The sequence below is a fragment of the Prionailurus viverrinus genome, chromosome C1 (genome assembly GCF_022837055.1).
Source record: "Prionailurus viverrinus isolate Anna chromosome C1, UM_Priviv_1.0, whole genome shotgun sequence".
Classification (NCBI taxonomy): Eukaryota; Metazoa; Chordata; class Mammalia; order Carnivora; family Felidae; genus Prionailurus; species Prionailurus viverrinus.
The window spans coordinates 124,675,199-124,680,721 of NC_062568.1; positions in this window are offsets into that span (position 1 = coordinate 124,675,199).

Here is a 5,523-nt window from a genome sequence, read left to right on the forward strand (position 1 = left end):
TTCTGCCCAGCTTCTCCCTTTATTCTCAGTGGCCTGAAAACTCTCTGAAGGTAATAAACAGGGACAATTATACATCTTGCTATATTTGATTCCCATCTGTCTGGGAACACTATTCTTCATGTGACAACAATGTTCAATAACTTGAAACTATTGTTTCACATGTTTAGTCTGTTTTTAAAAAAATATTTCAATCAGAAGCACAAATTCAGATCCTGTTATTTCATCTTGGCCAGAAGCGACAGCTTTTCCCATCATATTATAAGAAAGTAGTAATAATAAATAAAAATATAGGAGTGCCTGGATGGATCAGTCAGTTGAGCAGATGACTCTTAATTTTGGCTCAAGTCATGGTCTCAGGGTGGTGGGATTGAGCCCCACATTGGGCTTCACGCTAGAAGTAGAGCCTGCATGGGATTCTCTCTCTCTCTCTTTCTCTTTCTCTCCCTCTTCCCCTCCTCTGCTCTCTATTTCTCTCTCTCTCTCTTTCTCTCTCTCTCTCTCTGTAAAATAAAATAAAATAAAATAAAATAAAATAAAATAAAAGAGTTCTCACCCAGATGGCAATGTAGGAGCCTCCTGAACCTACGTTCTCACATAGACACACTGAATCAATAGCTACATATAATCATTGCTCCTTCTGAAAGAAATCCAGAAAATCAAGGAATCATTTCCAGAAAATCAAGGAAAATGAAGAAACAGAGGAACATATTCTGAATGAAACAATAAGAAATAAAAAAGAACTTAATAAAACAGAACTAAGTGATTTATCTATTAAAGAGTTCAAAATAATGATCATAAAGATGCTCACTGAGATTGGGAGAAATGAATGAACAAAGTGAGAATTTCAACAAAGATAGAAAATATAGAAAATACCAAACGGATATCACAGAGCTAAAAATCGCAATAACTGCACTGAGAAATTTAATAGAGGGATTCAGTAGCAGACTAGATGAAGCAAATAAAAGGATCAGCAAACTTAAAGATAAGGCAGGCAAAATCATCCAATCAGAACAAAAAGGAAAAGAATGACAAAGAGGATAGCTTGAGATGGGATAACCAATATTCATATAATAGAAGTCTCAGAAGCAAAAGAGAAAGGGGTAGAAAGCTTATTTGAAGTAATAATGGGTGAAAACTTTCCTAAAATATAAAATATGGCAGAGTAGAATAAAAATGTAGGGCTTTAAAATGAATTCAAAATTATCATCTTAAAATAGACTGTAATCACTCTTAGACATTTTATGTAAGAATCCTTGTAACTGAAAAACAAAAACCAATAATAGATTGACAAAAGAAAAAGAGAAAGGAATCTAAGAATACCATTAGAGAAACCCATCAAATCATAATGGAAGAGAGGAAGAAAGGAATAAAGGAATTAGAAAACAGCCAGAAAACAATGAACTAAATGGCAATATTAAGTCTATACCAATCAACAATTACCTTATATGTAAATGGATTAATTCTCCAATAGAAAGATATAGAGTGGCCGAATAGATGAAAAAGCAGAATTCAAGTATATGCAGCCGATAAGAGACTCAGTTCAGCTTTAAAGACATAGACTGAAAGGGAAGGGTAGAAAAAATATATTGCGTGGAAATGGAAGCTAAAATAAAGCTGAGATAGCTATACTTATTTCAGAGAAAATATACTTTAAGACAAAGACTGTAATAAGAGACAAATCCTCAAATAATGATAAAGAGGTCAATACAACAAGAAGATGTAACATTTGGAAATATTTATGCACCAAACCTAGAAGCACCTAGGTATTAAGAGAATATACCTGAATACAGTAAAGACCATATATAAAAAGCCCACAGCTAACAGTGGAAATCTGAAAGCTTTTCCTTCAAGAACAGGAGCAAGGCAAGGATGCCCGCCCTTGCTTCTTATTCAACATAGTATTATAAATCCTAGCAAGAGAAATTAAGCAGAGGAAAAAAGGTATCCAAATCAGAAAGGAAATACATTATTTGCAGATAATGTATTATATACCAAAAGCCCTAAAGAGTTCACCAAATAATATTAAGACTAATAAATAATTGCATTAATGTTGCAGGATACAAAATCAGTATATATATATATATATATATATATATATATATATATATATATATATACTGATATAGTATGTATTTTTATACACCAACAATGAACTGTTACAAAGAGAAATTAAGAAAACAATCAATCTCATTTACAATAGAATCAAAAACAATAAAATAGTAATAAATTTGGCCAAGGAGTGAAAGATTTGTACACTATAAAGTGTAAGATAATGATGAAAGAAATTGAAGATAAAAATAAATGGAAAGCTATTCCATGATTATAGATTGGAAGAATTAAGTGTTGTTAAATTGTCTATATTACCTAAAGCAATCTACAGGCTCAATGCAGTCTCTGTCAAAATCCTAAGTGTATTTTTCACAGAAATAGAAAAAACAATTATAAAATATTTATGGAACCACAAAAGACAGTGGCCAAAATAATCCTGAAAAAGAAGGATGAAAGAAAAGATAGTCTTCTCAAAAAATGCTGTTGGGAAAACTAGAGAGCCACATGCAAAAGAATGAAACTGGGCCTTTATTTTAGACAACAAACAAAAATCAACTCAAAATGGATTAAAGATTTAAATGAAAGATATGAAACTATAAAATTTCTACAAGAAAGCATAAGAGAAAACTTCAGGATGTTGGTTTGAAGATGATCTCTTGTCTATGACACCAAAAACACAAGCAACAAAAGCAAAATTAGACAAGTGGAACTATATCAAACTAAAAGGCTTATGCACAGCATAGGAAAAATCAAAGAGAGTAAAAAGGCAACCCACAGAAGGGGAGAAAACATTTGCAAACTAAATATCTGATAATGGAATAATATACAAAATGTATAAGGAATTCATACAACTCAATAGAGGAAAAAAACAAATAACCTGATTAAAAAATAGCACAGGAGGGGTGCCTGGGTGGCTCAGTTGGTTAAGCGTCCAACTTAGGTTCAAGTCATGGCCTGGCAGTTTGTGAGTTTGAGCCTCACATCAGGCTCCACACTAGCAGTGTGGAGCCTGTTTGAGATTCTCTCTCTCTCTCTCTCTCTCTCTCTCTCTCTCTCTCTCTCTCTCCCTCAAATAAATAAACATAATTTTATATAAAAAAAAATAGCACGGGACATGTCTCCAAAGAAGGCATACAAATGCCCAATAGGTATATGAATAGATGCTCAATATCACTAATTATCAGGGAAATGCAGATCAAAACCATAATAAGTTACCACCTATACGTGTTAGAATGTTAGAATGACTATTACTAAAAAAATGAAAGATGGTGAGAATGTGAAGAAATTAGAGTGTGATAAAATGTAAAACGGTGCAGCTGCCATGGGAAATAGTATGGAGGTTCCTCAAAAAGTTAAAAATAGAGCTTCTGAGTATATACCCTAAAGAACTGAAATTTGATCCTGAAGGGTTATCTGCACCCCTATGTTCATAGTAGCATTATCACTACTAAGATATGGAAACAACTCGTGTTTATTAACAAACAAAAATATAAAGAAAATGTAGTATACACATAAAATGAAATGTCAATCAGCCTTAAAAAAGAACAAAATTCTGCCATTTGTGGCAATATCCCAATTTTTGCATTACTGTGGTTTGCGCCACTGTAACTGTCAGTTAAAATCAAGATTAAACATCTTGAAATAGGAAACCATGTCTAGAAACACTTTTGTGCTTTTTTTCTGTGTGCTTTTCCTTAACATAAATTCAAATATATTAGTAAGGGTCAAATTATCTCCATCCATTGAACAGAATTATTCACGGATACACCTGCTCATTTGACCACATGTAGATGTGATTTTTAAGATGAAACCTAATTAAATATTTCTTACTTTTAAAACCAAGAAAATGCAATAGCACATCCCTGAAGGACCAGGGATAACAAATGGAAACTTCTAAAAACCTACTTACTGAGATACAATGGGCACATGTGCCAAGAGACTAAGCCATTTTTATTAAAATATCTATTACAACAAAAAGATGTTATATTCTCTGGAAGCAAAGAATGTACCAGAAGATAAAGTATTTAACAGTTATCTTTATTATTTTTAGGCATATTCTGATAATTATTTTGCTGATGAAAGATGCATTTTTTTAAATTTTTTTAAATTTTTTTGCTAATTCAGGTCAATGGCATATATGGAGAGTTGTGATTGATCTAACCTCATGTTCCTTGTTGGCCCATATCTGGTATCTCACACTGACATACAAATCCCAGACCATCTGGCTACTAGCAGAACAGGTCAGAGGTCAAGGACTGTTTTAGCATAGGATAGTATGCCAGCTGCCTTGTCACAGTCTTTTATTGTTATTTTCATCTCTGTTATATGAAGGTGTCATTTCCTGTTGCCTTGGAACCTTTGAGATACAACAGTCTTTGTTTCATAAAATTGAATCAATTGAATAAAACTGACCTTTTCAAATGTTGCATGAGAGTAAAATAGTGCAATTAGAAAATAGATATAATGTATGTAAAGAATGATGATATATTAATATTCCTTGGTTAACTATAGTAATTCTCCAAACATCATTTTTTAAAATTACACTTTTCAAAAATGCTTTTAAAGAGATTATTCTTTATCCAGCAGAATATTAAAGAGTAAACAACTTACCAAAGGACAAGACTCTTTCAGATACATTCGTGACTATGAATGACAAAAAAAAAAAAAAAAAAAAAGCAACTTTGTACATGGGAAGATGTCAAACTTAAAAAGATGAAGCTTAAATTAAACTCTGGTCAGCAGTAAAGATTACTGATTTTTAAAAATTACAAATTTTGGGGTGCCTTGGTAGCTCAGTCGGTTAAGCATCCAACTCTTGATTTTGGCTCAAGTCATGATCTCACAGTTCATGAGTTTGAACCATGTGTAGGGCTCTGGGCTGATAGCACAGAACCTGCTGGGGATTTCACTCTCCCTCTCTCTCTGCCCCTCTCTGGTCTCTCTCTCTCAAAAATAAATAAGTAAAAATAAATTAAAAAAAATAAAATTACAAATGTTATGCTGATTGCAATGCAAATGGATTATGTATTATAATGTAAGCATTATTTTCTACAGAATAAAATTAGGTTTATTAAAATTGTTAAATTGCAGTGTTGCCATATATATGAATAGGAAATTAGTTTCATAATCAAAGATAACCAGACACATTTTAAGGGATTTTAACATTTTAGCTCATTTAAAAATTATTCCTTATTTAAATGTCATTTCTTTTGAGACTTTTTTATTGAATTAAATACATGACATCATGTATCTAGCCACATTCTAAAGTGACATATTAATGCTATATGTAAATATATATATATGTAATATCAATGATTAATGAGTAATTTTATAGTTGTTTTTCAAACTTTTCATAAAACATTGCATTATAATGTAATACATGTATCTTTTGTAAAGGAGTATTAAAAATACCGATAGGTTCCAAAATCACTCTGCTTTTGTCATTAATCTAATTTTATTTATATAGTTAATATA